This window comes from Corvus hawaiiensis, chromosome 2 (assembly GCF_020740725.1).
Source record: "Corvus hawaiiensis isolate bCorHaw1 chromosome 2, bCorHaw1.pri.cur, whole genome shotgun sequence".
NCBI classification, from domain to species: domain Eukaryota; kingdom Metazoa; phylum Chordata; class Aves; order Passeriformes; family Corvidae; genus Corvus; species Corvus hawaiiensis.
The window spans coordinates 75,637,064-75,663,158 of NC_063214.1; the positions used below are offsets into that span (position 1 = coordinate 75,637,064).

Sequence of the window (26,095 nt, forward strand, 5' to 3'; positions counted from 1 at the left end):
GACAAATTACTTTCAAAAATCTGGCAATGAGGAGAATGTGTATCTGTCTCACATACAACTAAGTATTCCTCCTAGTGTCATAAAATCTGTTTGTAAAGTATCAACAAAATAGATTGACTGTTCAAGTTTTGATCTACTATTTGCATATATATTGCTATACTGTAACACCAAGAATTTAACCATTTGTTTACGCACCCTTTATTTTGAAAATTAATTTTCTTAGTGGAATGATTTTTAGTATTTCTAAGAAAATGCTGTAAGTTATTCTTTATAAATGTCTTTTTTTCATTAAAAAGTACAACAAAGATGCTAGTAAATATACATAAATATATTTATATGCATATACAATTTGCATAAAAATTGTGAATTTTAAGTTATGAAAATATTCCAAAGTGGAATCACTAGCTGCTCTGGCAATCTCATTCTAATATGCATTTGATATATAATGGATTAGGTCTAATCACTTCTTACAAGAAACTATGCATGATACCTGTTCTGTCGGCCAGAGATTGTTCCCTAGCCCTTTATTATTTAGCCACAGAGATGAGCCAGGAGATGGTGAAAATCACTTAGCACATCTCTGGTCAGCTTCAAATTTCCATAGTGCCTCAAGGCTGCATCCTGCCTGCCTATCGGGATGAAATCTCAGAGATTGAAATATCCATTCCTTGTTTCTTCTGTAAGGACAGATTAGTGTATGGTCAATGACAGAATTGTGATGTATTTCAAGAAATCTCAGCAAACAATTGAAGAATTGGACTGCCAGGGCATAATGGCTGTACCTGCCTTGGGTTAAGATGCAACTTGCAATTCCAATCAGGCTTTATGTGTCAGTCACACCGCGTGCTGTACCTGCATTACTGCAGAAACAAAACAAGGAAAATACAAAGGCATTAGCAGACTTAGATAAAACTTCCATCCTAATATCAAATCTTTAATAAATGAGCAAAACATAAGAATTTCATTTCACTTAAGTTTACAACTTCTGAAGAAGCCCAAAGATTAGAATTTTAATAGAAAAGGAATAAAATAAGCTTCCCCTTTACTGTTCAAAGAGCATCTGAATGGTACACTTAGTCATATGCTTTAGTTCCAGGTAATCCTGTGAGGAGCAGGAAGCTGGCCTCAGTGGTCCGTACTAGGTCTTAGGTCCTTTCCAACCTGATATTCTATAAATTTATGATTCTATTTCTTGACATTATATGATGGACTCGGAGCTCTTAGAACTGACTTGCAAAAGTATTCTGAGATTCTGGTCTGAAGTGATAGGATAATGTTCTCTGACAGAACAAACACTTGAACCATAATAGAGCATAACAAGAGAGGTAGCACTCCCCACAAACTACATTAAAAAAAAAAAAAAAAATACTGGTATATACCTTCGGGATTTTTTGATGTTTGGGGTTTTATTTTCATATTTGAATGACAGTGATTTCAAACACTTTTGCTGCATAGGAATAGTTGGTTTGTTTTCAAGTACATCCTGATCCAGGTTCACAAACAGCTACATTTAATGCTCTTGGTGTAGCTGTCGAAGTTCCAGGTATTTTCAGTGGAGTTGGCAGACTTTACTGTTGATGTGGACAGCCATGAAGATGGTCTGGTTAGAAGAGGAAAATTACTGAACAGAATGAAATATCTGCTGAGCAGTACTGGTGGGAATTGTCTGCCAGCCTGGGAGCTTTAGGCCTGGGAACTGGGGTTGGGAACCAGAAACATTTTTGAAAATCTTAGCCGGTGTCTTTGAAGTACAGCTGGGTACCTAGAAATCTTGGGGTACCCTTGGTAAGTGCAAAAGCCAAGAAACTGCAATGGCAATTTATGATCCGAAAAAGTGGAGACAGGGTGGTAAAATAAAATTGGTGAGATTCTGTAAAATAGGTCATGCAAAGATGCAGATGCTTGGGAGAATGTAGGAGAAAAAAATTGAAAGGTAGAAGAACATGAAAAAGTGCAAGAATCCCTGCAAGCAGAATTTCAGGAGTGGCAGGAAAGTACTGGGCTTCTCACAGAGACATATGCAACTGCAAGCACTTTGCTGAGAGCTGTTAAGCAGGAAGCTCAAGATGTTTTACAGTGGCTTAGAGCATTTAGAGCAACTGTCCCTCGAAACTCATAGTCCTGATAAAAGTCAGCTGTTTCAGGGTTTAGAAACTAGTGTCAGACCTCTGGCTTTAACACAGCCAGAGCAAGAACATATGTGGTCAGTCTCAGAGAGTGAGACCATTGAGAAGATACATATACTGAAAGGAGGGTGATTCCAGGCCTTCTATCCCTGCCTCATGGATATGGTTCTGGCAACAGGCAACCCCTGTTTTGTTATGAGAATATAATGCAGACAGAACAGTGTCTTTGAACACTTTCTGTTACTCTATTTCTTTCTATAGTTCAAACTTCCACAACACAGTTCCTGGCTCATGCCTGAAACAAAGGCCCTTCCCTGCTACCCCAGGTCACAATGAGCATTAAAATCTACACTACACAACAGCTAGTGGAGAAACAAAATATGGCAAAAAGACCAGTGGCAAGGGGCTACCAGGCGGGAGGTGGAACCATTTTTCTTCATTAGAATAAGGCCAAACAAATATTTCTGGCTGTATGCCCTCTAATACTGGGGTCCCCTTTGGGACTCACAGAAAAAGGATATTGGTGGGGATTGTGTCAACAAGTTTCCAGTGACCCCAAATTAAGTAATATTTTCCTAGAATTAGAGGGGTGTCAAGGTTTCCAAGCATGATTTTCACCTTGGGAATACTCATTACTGGCTGTTTATACAGTCCTGTTAGATACAGTAACCATCACATTAGATGCAACCTTAGAAATATTCCCTGTTTTTGTAGGAACTAGAGAACTTACCTCTTTTCCACAGGGAACTGTACTCTCCAGACATCCACATCGGTCTCCCTGACATACACAGATGGGAAGATCTAAAAGAAATTGATACATTTCTGGAGCAAGAGCTGGGAGCTACAAGAGATATCCTGAAGGGTCAAGGAAAGAAACACTGAATTTAGGCAACTCAGCTCGACCTTGTATTTTTCAAGAATTTGGATATTAAAAGAGAATGAAGGCTTTACTAAATGATAAGTAGTTTTTAACATGTGTGAAAATGCTTGGAGGCATGGAGCTCACCTTGAACACTCTCTTAAAATTTAAAGTTCTTTAAGGGTTTGGGGACTTTGGCTCAGACCAACTGAAAAATATTCAGAGTATAAGTAATAATTTAAAAACTGATAAATGTTTCCATCTCTGTTATCAAATCCTAAAAATTAATAATTTCACCTGAAGTGATATATTGAATATTTTAGTGTACAGTTGGTTTCAAAAGGCTATTTTTATTAAAAATAGTTGTAATTAAATTCACTTTTTTTTAAAATAAATATAATTATGTTTAATTTTCTGCCCAAAAGAGAAGATAATTATAGCAAAAAAGGTTTTTTTTCATGAGGAGGTTGATTGGAAGAGACTTCATAGTATTCTAATATGAATACACTTTATTTATTGCTGAAACATACCAGTTCATTTAGGAGTTGATAGATTTATTTGGTTTCCAACTGGTCCTTATTAATTATTTGTGCAAAGATATATATGGCATATGTACTGTAAAACCTGCTTATGGAAACCTAACTCGAGAAAAAAAAAGTTATTGATAATTTCGCAAGTATTTGAGGTCTTAGCCTGAATTGGCCAAAAAGGATTGTTTGAAAAAATGACATGTGACTGCTAAGATCACAGATTTAATGAAGAGTCTAATGCTTAGAGCATTCATATGCAATTTAAGAAAACCTGATTCAATTTATTAAGATGACCCAGGAGACTTAAAACTGTATTTGCTAGAGGATATTCTTAAATACCAAGCTGTGAAGTGTCTGAGAAAGAGAAAAAAAATTTATGAGTTTTTTCACTTCTTGTTTTAAGACATCCTTTGATATATGGAACAATGGATTTGAAGCTTAACCCTCTGTTTTCAGATGACCTTTCAGTCTAAACCACAGGCTTTTGTTGCCACCTTTGTTATCTGCACCAACATTCAACACTTTATTGTTTAGAAGATCTATGCAAAGTTCAGGAACCAAAAAAGTAGACATTAAAACTTTCTAAATCTCCCCCTACTTCTAGGAAGTTTTCAGACAGTTTGATCAAATTGTACAGAAAAAGGGTTCATTCAGTGTCAGAGGGCTCAATTAATACTGTTGCCCATAAAAATAGTACTCATTTTGAGAAGATATGTAATCTTAGTCCTTCATTTTCCTCAGCATTGTTAATGATGCTCAACAGAAACTATAACATTCCACTTGGTGTAAAACACTGTAACTTTTAGCAGGTAGGACAAGAAATGCATGTTGGAGTTAAATAAATTACAGGAGTTTAGTAGAAGAAGCCTTATGTTATGCAAAAAGATAATTTACTTACCGAGCCCTCATTTGTTCATATGACAACATTTATTCCTTTATTAATCTTCACTTTATTTTTGATAGAAAGATTAAAGAGGACAGTACAACTCTCCAAGCCCTCACTAACCTCCCATCTGTTAGAACCCCTAAGGGAGAGGTACATTGACTATTGAGTTTAGGTGGCTCGTGAGCCTGTAGAGAAATTAACTATGGGAAAGGGAATAACATTTTAATGAGATGAACAGCTTGAAAGTATGATTTTCTTTCTTCTGTTTTCAGAGCATTAATCTTCATCATAATTTTGACAACAGTTTTACATAGTCCAGATTTGAGTATCCTTTCTGCTCTAGACACAAATATAATAATGTGTTTTATTGTTATTAGACATACCTTTTATCTTGAGCACTGTGGTACTTAGAATGTGTAAAAAAAATCGTTCATACATATCAGGGTTCATTCATATTTTACAAGTGAAATGACTGAGGTGAAACTGATTTGGTCCCTGAAATAGTGGCAAATTCATGTTAGGAACAAAAATCTAGCAGTATACCTAATCTTCCTTGCATGGATGTAGTACCATTATTTGGAATTCAGTAACTGGTACTCTAATTGTTCAGATCCAAGACCTGAAGAAATGCATGGCAGCCTGAACATAAGGGAAAAATAAACTGCTCCGTGACACCTTAGTGGCAGCCTGTGTCTGTTGTGAGTATATGTATCAGTGGGACTTGTTTAGTGAATGGAAATTACTTCTCAATAAAAACTTCATTATTTAGTTAAGGTATTTGTACAACTTCCTTGACAAATTTCTGACTCATCTGAACAGTGAAAATAGTTATGCATGATAATTTTAAGCAGTTAAGCTTCTGCCATTGTACTTCAGTAACGGATTTGGCTTTTTAACCCTATCTTAATCATTAGAAGGATCTGATTTTAATTATCTTTTTGTTTTCAAAGAAATTGCTCCTCCTATTACACTTGGAAATTACAATTGGTGAATATTAACCTCATCTACATGTTGTTTATTCTATGGGATGATATATCAATTTTAGCATAAGATCAATACACAGAATGGAGAACTATTTTGAAAAATTGCATCAATGTGCACAACAACATATTCAGTACTTTCTAAAGAAGATTTGAAAATGGTTAGTGTTTATAATCATTCTTATGTTACCTAAAAAATGGAAAAAAAAAATTAGGATAAAAAGGATTATGTAAAATTGAAATGGAGAAAGTTCTAAATAGATGATTTATGCATTATGTATCTTTCATCTGATTCTTTTCTTGATAATAGGAGACTTGATTTAGTAGCTGTGACATTTTCATCATAAAACTGAAACTGAAACTTAATTTAAAGGAAGCATTTCTAATTTAAAATCTTCTTTGTTCTGAAAATTTTATAGATTTACACTTGTGTCATGCAGTGTTTCATAAGAATTTTTCACCCATGCTTCAGAGAGCTTGCTGTGTCCATTAGAATGACACAGACAAGGAGAAAAGGGAAACAGATGGAGGCCTAGAGAAATAAAGGTGATGAAATGTTACATTACTTCATCAGAAGAATGTACTGATGCTCTTCTTTGGGGAATGATGTGTCAGAAAATGAGGAAGCAATAACAGAAGAACTAGTTTTGAAGAAGGACACTACAGTGCAGGGAAATTATTCCATTTGAAGGAGAGAGGGGACGAAACACAGAGCTTGACAGTGGCAGCAGCAGCAGCAGACAAATAGACTAAAAGAATGTGCAGGGTATTCAAGACAGAAAGAGAACTGTGGTGAAAAATCAGATACCAGGAAGGAATTAGGAATTAGTCATTCCACTGAGAAAATTGAAGACGGAATTAAGAAAGAGAAGTTACAGTGAAAAATACTCAGGGCAAGGATGTGGAAAGGGCTTTATCACAGATATTGGAAGAGAAGAGTGCTGTGTCTGTGGATATTGCTATCTTTCATATGGGGGAAGACAAAAAATTGTCTTCTGGGGCTATAGGAAAAAGAGGCACATGTTGAAAAGCAGTGTAAAAATATGAAATGGAGAGGAAATGTTTGATGATCAGTAAAAAATAGAATATTAGGATTTAAGAATTGTGACAAAGTTGATTCTGTAGTTTTGATTTGGGGAAGTGAAGAAAAATGTGTTCAACATAAATTAACTAAAATTTAATGTGAAAGCTCAGGGACGTTTTATGAAAGTATCCTATTATTTTCTTAGCCTTGTGACCTTGATGCCAAATTCATCAGAACATTCATCTGTGATTTTTAACCCTTACTGATTCAGATAATTTCAGTTAAGTATGCAAAAAAAATTTCCTTTTTATCTTTTAATATCAGGACCAAATTCAGCTAAAAAAAAATTACAGAATTCCTCTTTTTTTTTGCTTCCACAGTTATCAATCAGTTTGGTATTCACATGTAGTAGCACCTGACAGTTCACACCTGCCACATACTGGTCCTGTCTGACTAGAGGACAGAAGTACTGACACCTGGGGGGAGGTGGGTCTGTCTGTAGCTGGTGATACTGTCAGCTGTAGGTTAAGCAGGATCTGTCCCCTCACATTTGGCTACATCTTATTCATGTAGTCAATGAAATTCAGTGTACGTAAGTGTGAAGTCCATCAGAAAAAGTCAGTACTCTGCAGTTCAGGAAGATTCACCTCACCTGGGTCCCCAAGTACCTGCAAATACAGGCAAGAGAAAAAAAAACTAGTGGCAAAAAGATATATATTTCTGATCATCAGGGAAAGAAAGAAGTCTGTTTGACTTGATGGTTTGTGGGCTCTGTGCTGAGGCAGTTAGAGCCTTCCAGAAGAAATAAATCTCCTCAGTGAGCACCAAGTGGAGGGCAGGTTAGGAGAGATAGGGAGACAGTGGAAAAGGAGAGTGGCGCAAGACAGGGCAAACATGAGGGAAACTGAGAGAATGCTGAGAAAAGCGTAGGTCAAAAAAAGCCAGGACTCAGAGATGACAGACAGAAAGCATAAAATAACCTGTAGGAAATTACTGAAATAAGAGCACCTTCATAGTATTTTCTTAAAATAGGTTATTGTTAGCCCTCTGAGAAAAAAGATCCACATAAGTAAGAAACTTAATTTGTATGTCACTCAAAATAAGATTTTTTTTTCTTGCTATTGTTTCTTTTTTCTTCTTTTTTCCTTTTAATTTTTTTTTTCTCTTTAGGACATCAAGTCTGTAGTCTATAGGCTCAAATGCTTGAATTTTGGTGCTGTATTCAAATAGTCATTCTAATATGCTGGTGGTAAAGAGCTCCAGGAAAAAGACATGTATTAGCTATGTATTGCTTGAAAGTTTAGTTGCAAGCCATAACTGATATTTGGAAGGGTGAATCATATCTGCTTTTCCATTAACTGTTCACTATATGTTGCTGATAACACAGTTACCTGACTAGGTTTGTCTCTGATTTGACTAGTACTTCTGTTCCTGTGCTAAGGAACTCTTCTTTGACTGCTGCCTCAGTAAAATTTGTACTGTAGTAGTAGTACTAGTTTCTCATTTTAATAGTGGCTCCTACAACAATAGAGCTGACATGTCTTTCCTATTGAGTGACACTTCAGCTGACCAATCCAAAGAAAATAATTTTAAGATACTAGTGATGAAAGCAGTAAAGAAAGAGAAGATTTTATTTTTAATGATATCAGCTTGAATAGCCATCCATGCAAAAGCAGAGACAGTTGTCTATATGATGTTGATCTTGTTTTCAAGAAGAAGGGAGAATGAATTAGAAATAAATGCCTTTCTCTTTTAACTCACTAACCACTTTCTCTAGGACAAGTCCATGTCTCATCTTGTTACCTGTTGAAAAGTTAAATTGCATGCAATTTAACTGCATGCCCAATTAGATAAGCAATTGTCAGTGGCTGCTGCGACAACCTCATCTTTTTGAAAAGGTAGAACTAAGAATCAATATAAGACAGAGATAAAACAGAAAAAAAGAAATTTGATTTAGCTATATATTTCTTTTATTTACAAGTTCATTCCTAGTTGATGCCATTACAAAGCAGTATTTCAAAATGGCATTAAAATCATAGTGTGAGAAGATATTTTTTAAAATGACTTAAAACTACATATAAGTTACAGACCATTTTCTTTGAGAACTCTTGTGATAAATGTATGGCAACTGAGTGGAAAACATTCCTTTTCCTGCTGTGATTGCACATTTGTACTCTTGAGCACAGGCAAATGTATTTGCAATTTCTTCCTGACAGCTTGATTAACCTTGAAAAGTTGCAAAATATAAAACAACAAAAAAAAAAAGAATTGTCATAGTTAACTTTCCAAATATACTTGAGAAAAACTACAAACCTAATAGCTTATAAATAGTGCTAGTAGCTTCATTGGGTTTCTGTATTCTTCCTGTTACATAATGTATACGGTTTCATTTTATAAAATTAATAATGTCAAAATAAGAGAGAGGTTCAGAGAAATACACCGAATTTGTATTTTGGTCTTTTTACTTGGTGTACTTGTCAAGGTGGTTGTGGAAGGGGCTATGTGGGGGGTTTAGGTACTTCTGTAAGGAGAGACTGGGGCTTCTCTGTGATGATTCCAGCTTGTTCCAGCCAAGTGGAATGGACCCACTGTGGGGCATAGCTGAGCCCCTCACTGAGGATGGTGACACCTCAGGGAAAATGTGTTTAACAAAGAACAAAGTTCTGCCTGAGAGAGAGAAGGAAGCAAAGAAAGTGTGGGAAACAACCTTCCAAGCACTAAGATGAGATAAGAAGGAGGGGGAGGAGGTACTCCAGGTGATGGTACAGAGACTCCTCTGGAGCCCACAGAGAAAACCATGGTGGAACATATAGATATTTCCAGAAGAATCTACAGTCTATGGAGGACCCATTTGGACGGGGCAAAGTATGAGTGGGAAGGAGTGTTAGACAGGAACTGGTACAGACTGACCACAACCCTCCACTTCTCCCCTGCCTTGTGCCACTCAGCAGAGTGGGGAGGAGGTAGAGGAGTCAGAAATGAGGAAGAAAAGCTGAGTCTAGGAAGAAGGGGTGATGTGAGGGAAGGTGTTTTAATATGTTTCTCAGTACCCAAATCTACTTTAATTGGTCTAGGGGGAAAAAAATTCCCAAGCTGAGTCTATTTTACTTGTGATGATAGTTGGCAAGTGATCTCACATGAGATTTTTCATCTTATTTTCCTGTCCTTTTGAGGAGTAGACTAAGAGAGAGTGTAGAAGGCATCTGTGTTGATGTCTGGCAGCTGGCCAGGTTCAGCCTACCACTGCCATGAATCAAAGTGTCCTCACTACCTCCTGGTGCATACTATTCATCTGGAGAAAAATATATTCAGTAGAAGTTTTATTTAATGCTGATCTTAATATTTATTCTTATCGTGTTTAACTGAGGCACAGTAATAGAATGCATAGACTGAACAATAAATTATGTCACTAAACACTTAAACCAGTAATTGAAATATTTAATATCTTAAATATCTGTATCTCCAGGGATTTTTATTTTGATAATGCATAAGTGGTATGTATTGTTGTGCCAGAATTAAAAAGAACTGTATCAAAGAACACCATAATCTAAATATAAAAGGAAGATGAAGGGGAAAGATTAGACAATATCAAAAAACCAAGACATTGTAGTGAATTGTTCAAATCAATGCAAGCAATAATAATTCTGCTCCTTCTGTGGTTAATTGGTAGGTTAGCTTAATTAAATCAATGTATACAAAATGGGAAAGACCAGACAGATTCTTATTAAACTGGAGTATAAATAAGTATTTAGATGTAATCAAAATTATTTGGAGAAAGATGAAAAATATCAATATTCAGAGCAGAAGATAAGACTTAAGATACTAGTTCTGACTTCCACTACAAAGACAACAAATGTTTTATTGAATAGTTACAAATAATATTTGAAAAGGAAATCCTAGAATATGTGTCAGTTCTAGAATTTTCAGCACATTTTGCCATCTGCAAACAAGTTTATTCCATGACCAATTTAATTTCTCCTCTCTGAATTGTAATGTTGTCCATGACTAGAATTTTGTATTTAAGATACTTAATAGAGGGCTTTGATCTTTTTTTTTTTGCACATGAACAGCTGAAAAGTGTTGATATTTTTTCTTACATTAGAAAAGTCACGTGTAAAGTAGGATTTCATTGTAATTGTCTGCATAGACCAAAGTAAACTAGGCCCTAAATGATGCAAGTATCCCCTCTGTTTCCTCCCGCACCCCAGACTACCATGTGTATATAAATTAATTTTCTGTTTATATATAAATTGAACTATATTATTGAATTAAGTCTGTTCAGCTTTCTCTGTTGGAAAACAATGACACTGCGCCAAAAAAAAACTCAGTCAGTCTTCTATATCCTATCTAATCCAACTGATTTTAAGAGGAAATATTCAGAAAAGTGCTATATTACTGCATTCAGGGTTGCGGGAGTAATTGTTAGAGAAACATCTACAGTTTTCATTGGCCTCAGCACAGCAGACAGAATTACTTCAGCCCACCTCCTACTTCATAGTGCTATGGATGTTACATTGTTGTCTGCAGTTACTGATGGTGTTATCACCTAACAAGCCCATGTAGCAGATGTTCCCTATGTTTTTTGACAATTAAGTTGTAGTCTGGGTATTTATGGACTGAATTTATACTGTGAACCGTTAACTCAATGTTACCCAAGGCACACTTGAGAGAAGTAATTGTGATGCACTGTAATTATATAAACAGAGATACTTGAAGGTATTTAAGCACTTTACTGCTGTTATCTCCTAATTTCAATGAAATTAGCAGCAATAAAAGAATAGGGTGCCAAGTTTCTTTTTTAGTGCAATCTGATTAGTAACACCAAAAAAAAAAAAAAAAAGAGAAAAAATTTTAAAAGTCAACCATGAAAGTGTTATAATAAATATACCCATTAGAAAACCAAAAACCAAAACTAAACCCCAATATTTCACTAGTTGAAAACTTTGCAGGGTTCACATTGAAATCTGTGACATGAGCTAAGAAAAAAATTTATTCCAAGCCAAACTTTGAAACTAGTGAAAGGTCAGGGCAGTATCTCTTAATATAGGTTTGCCCTGTCTATAATTTTTGACACTTAGTTGAGACATCTAAAGGGGAATCGTAGAATTGTAGAATGGTTTGGGTTGGAAGGGACCTTAAAATCATCTACGTACAACACTCCTGCCGTGGGCAGGGGCACCTTCCAAGAGATCAGGTTATTAAAGCTCCATGCAATCTGGCCTTCAACACTTCCAGGGATGGGGCATCCACAGCTTCTCTGGGCAACCTGTTCCTGTGCCTCACAAATGCCTCTGTAAAAAAATTCTTTCTTTCAGCTAATCGAAATCTCTCTTCCTTCAGTGTTAACCCATTACCTTTTGTTCTGTTACTACAGGCCCAAGTAAAAGTCTCTCTATTATAAGCCCCCTTTAAGAATTGAAAGACTTCACCAAGATCTCCCCAGAACATTTTCTTCTCCAAGTTAAGCAACCCCAACTCTCTCAGCCTTTCTTCACAGGAGTGGTATTCTAGACCTCTGACCATTTCTGTGCCCTCCCCTAGGTCTGCTCCAAGACATCCATGTCTTTCTTGTGCTGGAGACACCAGAGCTGAATGTAGTGCTGCAGGTGGAGTCTCACCAGAGGACAGAGGAAGATTCCAGGTTCTGTGTGGATATAGACACTCCAGCAAACCCAGTCCATGATAGTATAGCTTCCATAGGAGACAAAGAATGATTTAAAAACTTCACTTCTCTAAGTCCTTGATGATTTATACACAAATGTTCCAGTCTGAATTCCATGTCAAATTTCTCTTTTTCTCTTACCCAGGCAACAGAAATTTTCTTGAAGACCAAGGAACAATCGTCTGTAGGTTATCCTGGCTGTTGGAGTCACACTATTAATGTGACAGCAACTGACTAAGATTCTATTTTTCTAATTCTATTGTGGGTCTACTGCTTACATTAAGCTATTGCTATACAGAAAATTGACTTGAAACTTAATTTTCTTAAGTCATTTAAATGCAAGACTGAATTACTGTCATGTCCTTTATCATTTTTGAAAAGCAAGACTTTCAGGCATCTGCATTTTTATGCTTTGACATCAGGATTTGGATGAAATATGCCTACCTTCACACTAAGAGTTTTCACAGAGCTTCCATCTCCATAAGAAATTAATTTATGACTCACGTTTGCTGCATCATGTATTTTCTGTTGTTTTCTTAGTGTGATGGCTTTTGTGAGCTCTTTCTGAACACACTGTGCTTCCCAGCATGAAGTACAAAGTCTACATATGTGACCTTGGAATACGGATTCTCCTGCGTCATTGGAGAGGTATGCAGATGGACACTGCAGTACTGTTACTGCTACTTATCACAGAGACTTTTTATTTATCACTTGCTGCTACTTTTCAAATTAAAACACCAAGAGTGTGCAGAAATTCTGAATGGATATACAATTAGAAGCAGTAAGGATGAATGGAGTATTCTGTTCATCTAATTAAACTTTCCATTCGTTTGCCTCTGAAATGATCCCCATAGCTTTCCTATTGACTCATTTGGAACAAATTATGCCCTAGATAAGTGAAGGCTACTGATAGCATGGAACTGTAATATATGACAAACTAAGTAGAACTTTCCATCCATTAGTTCAGAAGTCTTTGAAGTACAAAATAATGAACCATTGCGCTAGGTTCTTCATATGCCTGCAAGTGAATAATATTCCTTAATGTAGGTAGATATGCTTGCAATAAATGAATCATCCTTCATTATTTTATCAATAATAACAAATATCTATTGATTAGCAGAAAGCTGTCTTTGTGAATTTCATTGTCAAACGACAAGTCAAATCAAGTTCTATGAAAGAGGACAAAAGCTAAAAATCGACATATTTCTCCAGCTGCCAGAAGTTCCTGTGAAAGTAAAGGAGGCTAAAGAGAGGGTGAGAAGTTAGAGACATCAAATACTAACCCTTAGCCTTTGCTTCAAATGTATTTCTTTCAGTAATCTAAACACCTGTTCAATTCAACACAAGTATAAATTCAACACAATGCTCTCAGGCACAGGGTCTGATTCTTAGAATGTCCTGTGCAGGGTCAGAAGGCGGGCTGAATGATCCTGCTGGCTCCCTTCCAACTCAGTGTATTCCATGAGCCCATGATTCTATAAATCCCACAGCATGGAATAGAGTTTTATCAGTGGTTTTAACCATGTTACATGACAAGATATAAATCATTTAGTAGTTGACTTTCTGGATGCATAAGAATATCATACTTAAATTACTCTATTTTTTGCATTACAGATTACTACTAAGGAATAAACAATGTACTGTGAAAGAAAATAGTCCATTCACAAGGCATATTTCTGGGTATTTCAGACAAGGCCAGCTATTAGACACCTATGGTGATCAGCTAATTGCAGAAAGGCAATCTTTTATGTAAAAAATCCCCAAAATTAATGTGACTAAAAAGCTACATTTTACTCATAAGTTCATGTCAAACTTCCTAAAAAAATCCAGTAAGGCAGATGTGCCAGCTGCAACAATACAGTCAACTAACATAATGGAACGATAAAATATAGATTTATCTTTTTTTCTGAATAAAATGGAAAGCACTAACTTTATGCTCCAATATAGTTCTTTCCAGTACAAAAATCTTATCTGTCTTCTATTAAATATGTCTCCAGAAAACAATTTTATCCCTGATTGTGATGTTACTAGCTGTGGAACAAGTCTGAATATAAGGAACAGAATGATTTGCAGCTGCTAAAATGAATTTATTAAACCCTCTTTTCTATTTCCGTCATGGTTTTGTTGCTGCCAGCACTTTCCCTGATGTGATGCTTAGCAGTGACAATACCAATTGGCACATATGCAGATATAAATGTGTGCTTGAGAGACAGGCAGGAATTGAATAGAGCAAGTAGTGGCATTTGGTATAGCCAGGATTATTGAGATCTGTTTGTGAATGGAAAACTTAAAGACTAAAATCTTGTGGAAAATATCAGATAAAATTACTGGGTTTATTAATTTCAGGTAGAAAATGAATTTTCCTCTATATTTGCCTTAAATATGTTGATCTTTCTTATTATAGTTTTATATTTATCAAATCCCCTGAGTAGGACTGAATTTTTTTCTTTTATTTTCTTTCTAAAAAGTGCCTATTTAAAAGGTCACAAATAAAACACCCACAATCATCATTCAACAGCTGATGTTCAGACATTTTTCTCAACACTTTGCACCATTTTTTTAGCAAGAAAGAAGGAGTAAGACTATCTTTTCTGAAGTCTGTGTACACATGCTATCTTTCAAATGCAATAAGTCTGACTACACCATATATCACCTAGTGGTGTCTAGATTTTACCATATCAGTTATTCTCAAGTAAGTTTTCACATTGCAATACAACTGTGAGAAATCAAGAGGGTAAAGAAAGGAATAGCCTGGGGAGTCTAAGGGATAGAGATAAAGGATGTTCCTACAGAAGTGTTATGGCCATGCATATTAGGACGCTGCCCTGGAATTTAGATGGATCTGGAAATTGCTAATTCAGTCATTATATCGGTTTAAATGAATTTAGGAGTTAAAATGGATTAAAAATAATGTAAAAATCAGAGAAAAGAGAAAACAATTTTAAAAAGGAAGAAGAATGAGAATGTGCAGTAGTTATCAAAAGTTAATATACACATTTAAAAAAACTTAAGTAAGAGATGAGAAAGATTTGAATTTTTTTTTTCTCATACAACTATATATTTAAAACAAAGTCATATAAATTCAGGGAAACCTCCTGTCGCAAATGTTCTTATGTTAAATTAAATGAAATAACACTCAATTCATGTTATATAATAATAATTGTAATACCCATGCTCTAAAGTAATAGTTAGTCCATAGGTTTTAAAACAGATTTCATAAACCTTCTAATTGTTTTCTCTGGTATGACTTCTAGAAACTGAACACATACTTCTGAGAGATAAATATCCTTCATATTTCCAAAGACATTCTAAGAACTATGGCACTTCAGAAAAAAAATTTTCTTGAATTCTAAAACAAAGATAGTTTTACAAAAACAATTAAGGCAGATATTAACCGGAACAACACTGTTTTTCTGGCAATGTGTACCAATCATGTTTAGGGGAGAGGGAATGGAAATCAAAGGTGTATAAGCAAAAGGCTTGGGGGTTTTTTGTTCAATTTTTTTTTGCTTTATTTTCTTTCAGGGTTTTGGTGAAGGGGGGCATTGTGGGTTTTTTTGCTTTTTTTTTTTTTTTTTTTTTTTTTTACACAAACAAAAGCACACTAATACCTCATTTCTTATTCATAAAAATCTGTAGAATTTGTTTCATATGTTATCTTCAAACCATTCTTTTTTTTTTTTGCTAATCATTTAAAGTGTATTTCATTATTTTAATGAAACATTTAACATTTCAGGGTATATAAACAAATATGTATCTCTTTACATTTGTATTTTAAAATTTCAAATAAATAAAAAAGCCTCTTAAAAATATTCATGTTTTTGAGACTTTCTTTTTTACATCAGCCATTACTCTGTCAATCAAAATATGCCCATGTAGCCTTTCTCTCAAAAACTTCGGTGGATTTGTGCTTTTTTGCCCTGATTCTGAGCTATGAAGTCCTTTATTCACTGTATTTTTCCATTTTTATTTCTTGGCTTATTCTTGGCTTATTTTCTTGGCTTTTTATTTCTTGGCTTATTCTATTTATTTTCTAAGGACTTTAGGTAGTCAGACATTAAAATGTTTTTTTATTCTAATTAGAATATTCACAATAGTTTATTACCTTTGACAAAGAAAGAATTTAACTCATTATACAGGCATCTTGGGGAGCAGATGGAAATGTAGTGGGAACAACCATGCATAAAACTTAGATTCCAAAATTCTAAAGAAGACCAACAGAACTGCACTTAAAAGAAAAGAAAAAAGGGAAACCATGACAAAATTGTTCAATAAATTTTAAAAAAAGTAAAAGAAAAAAGGAGAAGAGGACGCGAGGAATTTGTTATGCACTCTTTTTTTCTTAGGATGCTTGCACGAGAGGAAAATATTTACAGGGCTATATTGCATGTTCTCTACTTCCAGTCAATCACATAGAAACTTGTCAAGTCAAGGAATGAAAATAGACATAGATATCATCTATGCTTCTTGTTAGAAGATAGATGTCTAATATTCTAATATTGAAATGAAGGAGCAAAATTCAGTAAAAAGAGAAATCTGTTTATCAGTAATCTATGTTGCCGTATGTCTTCAAGTGTGCTAATGTTCTTCCATGTTATTCTGCCCAAATTTTCTTCTCATGTATGATAGAAGTTTTTAATCATGAAGAACCTCTGAAGGATTAAAGTGAATCTTGTTTATTTATAATAAATTCAGGATTATGTACTTACTATTGCTTCTTAATCCTGTTTTTTCCATTCAGCATCTCTTCAATGGACATATAAATGTGTTTCATTTTAATTGCAGTCATTATGTCCCTAAATAATTCATGACTGAAAAAGAATGAAGAATATATTCTCATAAATTCTATTGTATTTAAGTTTATGCATTTTTATTTATTTATTTTTACTCCATTTTTGTAACCATTATATGTTCTGGTGTGTCTTGCTTGACTACCTCATAATAATTCTGGATTGTCCCTCTGGGACATTGCAACTGTATTTCAAACATAAAACACTCAAAACGTATTCTGGCTGAACATTCACTGCTTTGTGCTCTTTAGTTTACACAACACCCTCCCCATTGTCACCAACTATCAGATAACTAATCATAGTCAATAAATAAATATTAAAAAGCAAGTATCAAGTGGAAAATTACTTGCAGGTGACAAGACAGATTATGTGAAGTTGTATTATACAGCACAACTGAATTTGTTTGTTATTTTTTAACAGCTGGAACACTGAGGGAGTTTGTGCACAGCCCTGAGAGAGGCACAGAGGTGTTGCAGTCATGCTCTATTTATAATATTGCAGCTAATGGGAACTAAGCCAAAGGCATGACCCAAATGATGACCAAAAGCTGAACTTTGCTTGACTGACTTGAGAAAATATATTATTTTTCATGCCACCACCTATGCTAATGAAGTAAAAACTGTGCATGCTTTATGTGTATGACAAAAGTGTCTCAAACTCCACGTAATAATGAAATAGTATTAAACTAAACTTTATCTTTTACCCAACCCTCAAAGAAAACAATATTAATATATCCTAGGGGAGGGATATGAAGAAGGGAGAAGACTCTGCTTTTGTATCCTGGGATGGTTGATGATGTGTAGCCATCTCCTCCCTCACAGTGATACCTTACCATCAGGTAAGCTTTATTCCACAGTAACACTGTTTCTTATGCTTTCTGATATCAGTGTATTTATCACAAATTTCTGAACTTTATCCTGTCACAACAATCACCTTTAACATGCAACCCACACTATTTCTGTAAATGGGATTGTGGTTGTGACCAGACTTACAGTGTAACCACGCTTTTTGTGCATCTGGCACCTTACCAGACTTATAGTGCCAAATTATTTACTCTACGGTTTTACTTGTGAAGGTCTCCTGGGGACTCGATCAGACAGATACTGTAGTGACTAAGAAAGTTCAAAGCCTAACCCCCCCTGGGCCCGCTACCTCTGCTGATAACCCAGAAAGCAAGGGGGTTGCCTTTTCTTAAATTTTTACGAGATGCTAACTTTCCTTTCTCATTTGTTGGAGGGTTGGTATTTTCACTGTTTCTGTGCCTGCTCATGTCCTTCCCACTTCCTTTTGAACCCTTTACCACTTTCAACTCCAGCTGAGCATTGGTTTTCCTAATTACCCCTGTGAATGCTTAAGTCTTGCATTTAAACTCCTCAGTAATCTGCCCACCTCAGTAACCTATACTCCTCAGTAATTTGTCCCTTTTCCACCTCCAATCCATTTCCTTTTTGCCTTTAGACTGAGTCAGACATTTTGAGCTGGGCCAAGCTGAACTTTCCTATTACTGCTTGTTTTCTTGCAGCTGAGAATGGGCTGCTCTTGTGCATTAAGGACATTGTCCCTGAAGCCTTCTTGAAGGAATAGGCTGCTCAGTGAAGTGGTGGGATCACCATCCCTGGAAATGACCAAAAGGCATGTGGATGCAGCTCATGGGGAAATGGTTTAGTGGTGAACAGAGTGGTGCTGGGTTAACTGTTGTACTTGATGATTTTAGAGGTTTATTCCAACCTTAACAGGCCTATGAGATCTCATGGGCTTCTTTGCCCTTCCTAGAAAGGGAGCTTTTCAGGTCCTAGTGAAACCAGTACCAATACTCTTGAAGCCCAGGGTCTTTGATCTGCCTTTTGCTGTCCTGAGGATGTTAAACTCTCTTTTAGTCACAGCAGCAAATTGACTAACACCTTCTTGGTCAGTTCTTCTTCCTTTGTGATTAGCACACTTGGTGATGCACCTCCTCTTTTTGGTCCATCCAGTTTCTGCATCACATATTTGTCTCCCAGACACTGGAATGCACCTGCCTTGTTTGTGCTCACCATGCTCTTCTCTCTATAAAATCTGTAGTTGTCAGTTTCCTGTAACAGTCACCTTCTGAGATGAAGAGGTTTCTTCTGTCTGTTAAAAAAAATATACCATCAGAGTTCAATTTCTTCCTGTCCCACTGAGACCTCTGATTACATTTGATCTATTCAAGATTTTCCTTAGCATTATTCTTGTTGAAAAGAGTAGCTACTGTACTGGACAAGCTTTGACAATCCATCTGCAGTGTCCTAGGTCCAAGAGATGTGGCAAACCTCTAAAGATAACAGGTTTTTTAAAAGGAGCCCAACACTACTTTTATCATTTCTTCCTTGTGTTTAAGTCAGACACAGCTGGACCAAATGCCTTCCTTAGCACAATTTACTCCTCTCTGAAAACACAGTGAAGGATAACACAGACCTCTTTTTGTTGACAGAAGTCACAAGACCTCTTTAGATCTGTGAGTGGTAAGGCAGAGAGGGGAAAGGTTGAGAGATATGAATGGAGGGGAAGAAATGTAAGGGTTGTTCATAATAATGTTCAAAATATCCCTTAGATGTAATTCTTTAGAAATAAATTTGAAGCCTTGTCTGATGTTATGTGCTGTAATTGCCAAAAACCTTGCATTTTGAGTGAGCCTGCCTATAAAGTTTCCTTGTACGGAGTTAAAACTTTGTTAGGTACCTTATATAACTGAGGCAGACTTTTAATCCTGTAATAACTTAGTACAAGTATTCGCTGACCAAGTTTTTACACCTTCAGGGAGATCAAGCTTAGATCTTGTTTAGAAAAGAATTTGCAAGGTATATCATTATAATGTATCAGTTTGTTGAAAAATCTTTAGTTAAGTTTGCAATGTTTCAACACAATTTTTTTTTTTTTATATTTCACAATTTAAATCTTATTTTAAAAGCTATGGCTATTCTTGTGAATTACATGATGGAAAGATGGAAATGCTGAGGTCTGAGTATGTATATCCTATACCAGAACATACCATGAGCTCTCAACCACACAGGTTTGAGCCAGGAGGATAACCGAGTGTCCATTAAACCATATTTCTCCACAATCTTCACAAATATTCACAAATTGTATCTGGTAAAATTATTTCTTCCCCAGTTTTGGCAACAGACTCATACTTCCCATTCATGAAATGTAAGCACATTCACTTTACATCAAACTTCAAAGCTTTAGTAGAAGATAGACAAACACTCAAAATTCAGAGTACAAGCAGAATAAAACAGGAGAAACATGTGTCATCAATACTGAAGAATTTACTGAGTGAAAGAAAAGCTACTAGTCTATAAGCTTAAAGGGAATACACAGAAAAGTATTTAGTCCCTGCTAACCTGACTGACTCCTTCATACCAGATCTGCTGAGCAACTTAACCTTGGTTACATGAAGTGCAAAAAACACCTAACAGTTTTCCAAGTGCCAAAAAGTGCCAAAACCCCTTTTCTGCTAGAAAAAAAAAAAAAATATATATATATTCTTAAAAGACTGATTCTGATTCAGTCCAGTTACTTAAAAAATTAATTTAAAAATGCAATTATGAATTGCTGTTATAGGCCATTGATAATTGTCTCTAGGTTGCTCAATGAGAATTTTTTGCAATCACCCTCTTTTTGTATACTTTTGGTATTAATTTTGCTGCTGTTACTGTTTGTTTTCTTATCTCATAGCTGGTTCCAGCAAATTGTTCTTATTTTAACCTTTTCACCTTTTTGTGCCTCCAATTCTCAACTCCATCCCCGGAGCGAGAAAGGGGAGGAAAAGGAGGGGGAGAGAGCTAGTGGCACCTCATTTGGGAGAGTTTCAGGGAGGAGGGGGCATTAAACTGGGGAGTGTCATCCCTGAACCACGACACATCAGAGTCTTGAACAAGGGAATTTATAAATTAATATGAAAACTTCAAACCCTCAGGCACAGTTCACTAATAATTCGTTTGAATCCCATGTCTAAACTGGTCATTCACTATTTTTTGTTTGTTTGTTTGTTGGGGCTTTTTTTTCTTCTAAATTTGCAGGTACATTCTATCGGATTTTCCTTTCACCTTTCAGTAGTCATGAATCTTCTATGACACCTTATTACCGCAGGCCTGGTTCCTACGGTATATCACCGTGTCCCGCAGCCATAGGGAGGAGGAGGAGGAGAAGATCCAGCAGACAGGAATTGTGCAGCAAGATTGATTTATTTAATTATTTTACAAACTCTTTTATAGACTTTTTTCTTCATAGTCTAATTGGACAAAGGACCAGCCACCCCTTGGGGGCGATTGGCCAAAATCCTAAAACATCCATTATCAAAATATTTTCTACTATACCATAAACAAGACTTTCCAAGGTTGCAGGTGGCTTGGTTGTTTACAGTCCCTGCTACCTCTTCTGTGAGAGAGAAAAGTCTCTCACGGACTTAGAAAAATAACAAGAAGATCCTCACTAACAGCATTTTTGTACCTACAGATAACCTATTCAAAATCATATGAATATATAAGTGCATATATGTGGACACACACACAAATCATATATATATCCTTTGTCAGCATTATAAGTAATTGAAAAATCATATTTTATCTCTTCAGAAAGAGGTAGATTACAGCAAATTGGCTATTTGTTCTTCACATATTGCTTATAGTCCTTCCATTTTACAATACACATTTTACTAGCTGGAGATGGAATTGTATTCTGTAGGAAATTTTACTGGAGCATAAACAGACACACTCATACCCTCACACAGCTTTTAATAAAGGTACATATGTTACATCTTGGGGAAGTCATGTATTAGCAATCATTTCTCTAAATGTTCCATTTGATTTTACTCTCAGAGAAGCAAATTTCAACTTCTCTTATAGTTAAGACTAAAGAGAATATTAAAAAACCTAAAAAACCAACCACAAAACAAATAAGAAATTTAAAAGTTTCTTTTTAGAATTATATCATTAGTAGTCAAAGAAATCAGAAATAACACTTTCTAGTCATACTGATCATGAAAAACATAAATATTAATTAAAAAATATAGATGAGAGAGCATGCAGTTTATATAAAGGTCAGTATATTTTTTTCATTTTAGAAAGGGATTTAAAATTTTTAGTTGGCTAAATATTTGAAAGAATTTTGAGACCATATAAGTTTAAAGTGGAAATAAAGCAACTTGAAACTCTAAAGCTGTTCGATTAATAGCGCTTTAATACTGAATAATAATCTTTCAGTCTGCCTAATGGAAAAAAAAAACTGCATAGTTATGTCTGATAGGCTCTCTGAAACTATTCCTTACCAAAACATTAGTGACTAAGTGGAGTGTAGAATCTATAACCACTTGGTGCTTCTTGTGTTTGGACATAGACTATAGAAGTATCATACTTGTAACTGTCAACATTTTGATATTCTTTTTACTCTTCAAAAACCCCAATGTGTTTTGTTATATCACAAGTCTTAAAATTTTCTTCCACTTAGAGAAGACTGGTAAAAAGGAAGTGTGTGAAAGTGTTTTTTTTAGTTCAGAAAATTTCAATATCCATGTGATTATTGCAAACACAATTTATTTTTTTAACATACTACAGATGTATGTAATTAAAAAATAGGTATTTTTTTAAAATTGTGCACTGGTGTAACTTACAGACAGCTTTTATCTAGACACTGTAATGTATACATCTATATATAGATTATTTCTACCTCTATAATGTATATATGTAATTACTACAGCTATAATAATAATACATTATATCCCCTAAGTTCAGTCTTCTCCAGTGCTCAGTCATCCTCACAGTAGAAAACTCCAGGAAACACTTTTTTACTGTGCAGGATATCAAACTGTGGCACAGGTTGCCCAGAGATTTTGTGGAGTCTCCAACTTTGGAAATATTCAAAAGCCATCTGGACATGATCCTGGGCAACTGGCTCTAAGTGGCCCTGCTTGAGCAGTGGAGGCTTGGACCAGATGACATTCAGAGGTCCTTCCAGCCTCAACTCTTCTGTGATTCTGTGGTCCACGGTATAAATAGAAAGACTCGACATAAATAAGTGACCCAGAAGAAACAGGTTCTTTTCCTGTATAAATGCTTGCTTCTTTAACCAGATTTTTGTATAAACTTTTGACCCGTCTTCAGTGGGAATATTAGAACAATTAGTTTCTGAACTGAGCAGACCTGAAGGTTCTAACAGTTGAAGTCGATAGGAATTGCAGTTAATTTCAGCATAATCAGTACTCCACTGAGTCTTTTTTTTATCTAAAGAGTAGAGATATTATTAGATCAAAATGTGTTTTTCTTATTTAATAAAAGGCATTTAGCCATGGAAAGCCATTTCACTCCTTGCATATTTATTTTTCCATAGATTTGGAAAACATATAAAATTTAGACTCAGACAGGAATTTTCTCAGTAAAAAAACATACGAAGTGAGAGGAAAAGATTTGTTTTCTACTGAACTGTACTTGAGTTCTTATTCGTTATCTTTTTTTTTTTAATCTCATCACCTTGTGTGATCTTTATTTCAAATTTGTGAAAATCACCAGCTTAAAGTTTACGGTAGTTTCACACAAATGCACACACAGAGCATCACACTCCCCAGTAGCTGGCACCTTGTCCTACTTGCTGGGTGGTCCAATGTGATGTTCATACACAGAGGCTCAAAATAGGAAGGACATTAATATAAAAGACAGTTAGAAATAGGATTTAGTAAGAGGATTTAGTAAGAATGTAGGACAGTCACAGTAGCATTCAGCGTGACAAGTATAATGACCACCTTCTACTAATATGCAATCTGTGCCTTTTATCCCCCTTTTTCCAAACTTGTTCTTTCTGGGTTGGTGTTGATCCCTCCAACATTCCATAAAAATTGCTGTATAATCTCCAGAATCTCTGCTCTATTCCAAAATAGTTTTTCCCTCCAGCCCACAGTAAGTCATATGTCCCTTAAAGCAGCACCTCCCCTAGTTTCCTTGCATTTACCCACTGACAAAATCTTTGAATGTCATACAGTGACTTTCAGCTGCACATTTATAGAAGGACTATAGAGATGAAAGATGAAATTCAATTGTTGTAATTGGAAAATGATGTTGTGACATTCATGCTCTCTGACAGTCCTTTAAAAAAACCTAGACTTTAGAATGTGCATTTTAAAATTGCAAGACCAAGGTTACTACCATGTAGAGCAAGTATCATTTTTTTAAGCACCACTACTATTTTTTTCAGGAGCATATTTTACTGAAAACAGAGGCCTGCAACAGCCCCAAAGTAGCAATGCAGTAATCAGAACATAATTTTGGCTTGCCTTGAACCCAGATAGAAGTATATTATGATAGCGTTAACAATACTGTATAGTATGTACACTGTATAACCACAATATATAAATAGTTTGTGACATCATTAAGTCAAGGTTAGGAACAATCTATAAATATTTTGCTTTCGTTTGTGACCACCAAAACAGCAAAGATCTATGTAGCTCCACGTAGCAAAAGGTAACTATATTTTTACATATTGGTGAGAAAAAACAGTTGTACTAGAAAAATGAATGAAACAAATCCAAACCAAAAATCCTCTTGAAACATTTGTTGAAATCCTTGTGACAAATTTGCTTTCAAAAAGGGACTTTAACCATAAAACATAATAACAGAATTTAGATATAAAGAGATATTGAGATGGGGATGCAGAAAATTCTTAGACATGTCTAAGCTAGTGAGATATGATTTCTCTCTTAAGATTGTTGAAATACTACACCAAAAACTCCTGGGATGAATATTTTAAAAATTGTGTTCCTACTTTTTCTTTGTTTATTTTCTAAATTTTGCATATTAAAACTGAATGAGGTTTATAGGTATGATTAGAAGATTGCTATCTAATACATTTGTTACTGTTGTTTCAAATAGCATTTAAGGAGTGTAAGAACGTGTCATATTACTGACAATTTTGAGTTTGCAGTTAACATTAAGCTTTTAAGATGAAATAACAAATTTTTACTTGGAAAGATGTATTACTCAGGTCTCTTTTTCTTAAGAAAATATAAACACTGAAAATTACTTAAAAAAAAAGTCCTTATATCTTTCAGTAATCTAAAAAAATACATAAACTCAGACTACTGAAAATTAAAGAAGGTAGAGTAGTGCAGGCAGAAAGTTCAGAAGAGGACTGTAAGTCAAAAATAACTGCAAAAACTGTTGATTTTATCAAAATTATGCCATGTTTTGTCTCTTGACAATCTGTATCAAAGCATTTTTAAGCTGAATAAAAAACATGCTCCTAAGTATTTGTATGCATAAGAACCTACCTAGTTGATAGAGGAAAAAAAAAGAAGTACTTACCATGTTCATCACTTTATTTGCTAGTTCTTGTAGCATCACTAGGATTTACCAGAACAAACTATCAACTAGAGAGCAGAGATGAAACACAATTAATGAGCAGATGTGTCACCAAGGCAAGTTGCCACACTCAGAGTTCTGGCCCAAAGGTATAAATAAATCTACTCTTCATCAAAGAAAGCTACTCAATAGGTCATTTTTATGCAAGGCCTAGGGAAACTGAGAATGCTACCATTTCTGAAGGCTGTATGGGCTTAACTATGATTGAAAGTGACAACCAACTTTCCCTCTCAGCTGTGTACTGAGATGACCTTACTGCAGCATGCCTGTATACTCACATATTTACACTGTTAACATTGCTTTGCAGAGATTGTTAGTGATAATCAGACTGTAGTCTTTCATACTAGAAATATAGCTAAATATGCTGTGTTCCTCAATTGTTAATATTGTTTCTGTTTAACACAAGAGATCCTGAGAAAAAAAAGTGGTCTCTATTTTTATTTGTGCCATTTCCATTTGTTTCTGACAAAATATGCCTTTGGTAATAGAAAATTAATATTAAAAAAAAAAATGTTGTAGTGGCAGTTATTCTAAGAAGACTGAGGGCTTGAAAGAGCAAAAAGATTCAGTATGCCTTAATTATAAATTTTGATTTTTAAAAAAAATCTGAAGCACCATTTTATTTTTCTTCTTGTATGTGGGAAAAAAAACAACAAACCAAACCACAAAACAAAACATTCAATCACCCTGCTTAGCAGCAGTGAAGAGTGAAGTAATTCATGAAGACATAATGAGATGAAAGAGAAATCTCTCATGATTTACTTCTTAAGTACTTACTACTTACATTTTTCATCTCTATAAATCTATCTTATATCCCTATGTAAAAACATATTAATAATAAAGCACAGTTCTGTAAGAATGCATATGTGAAA

At 35.1% G+C, this 26,095-nt stretch overlaps 1 long non-coding RNA gene across 2 annotated transcripts; it reads right to left on the reverse strand.

The window, feature by feature from the left end:
* Positions 1 to 408: 408 nt before the first annotated feature.
* LOC125321567 lies at positions 409 to 25,400 on the reverse strand. Of its 2 annotated transcripts, XR_007201595.1 has the most exons (4): positions 25,167 to 25,400; positions 18,891 to 18,969; positions 16,777 to 16,878; positions 409 to 860 (listed from the first exon to the last, which is right to left on the reverse strand). It is a non-coding gene; the product is annotated as an uncharacterized LOC125321567 (long non-coding RNA). The 2 variants fall into 2 exon arrangements; XR_007201594.1 differs by lacking the exon at positions 18,891 to 18,969.
* Positions 25,401 to 26,095: the final 695 nt, after the last annotated feature.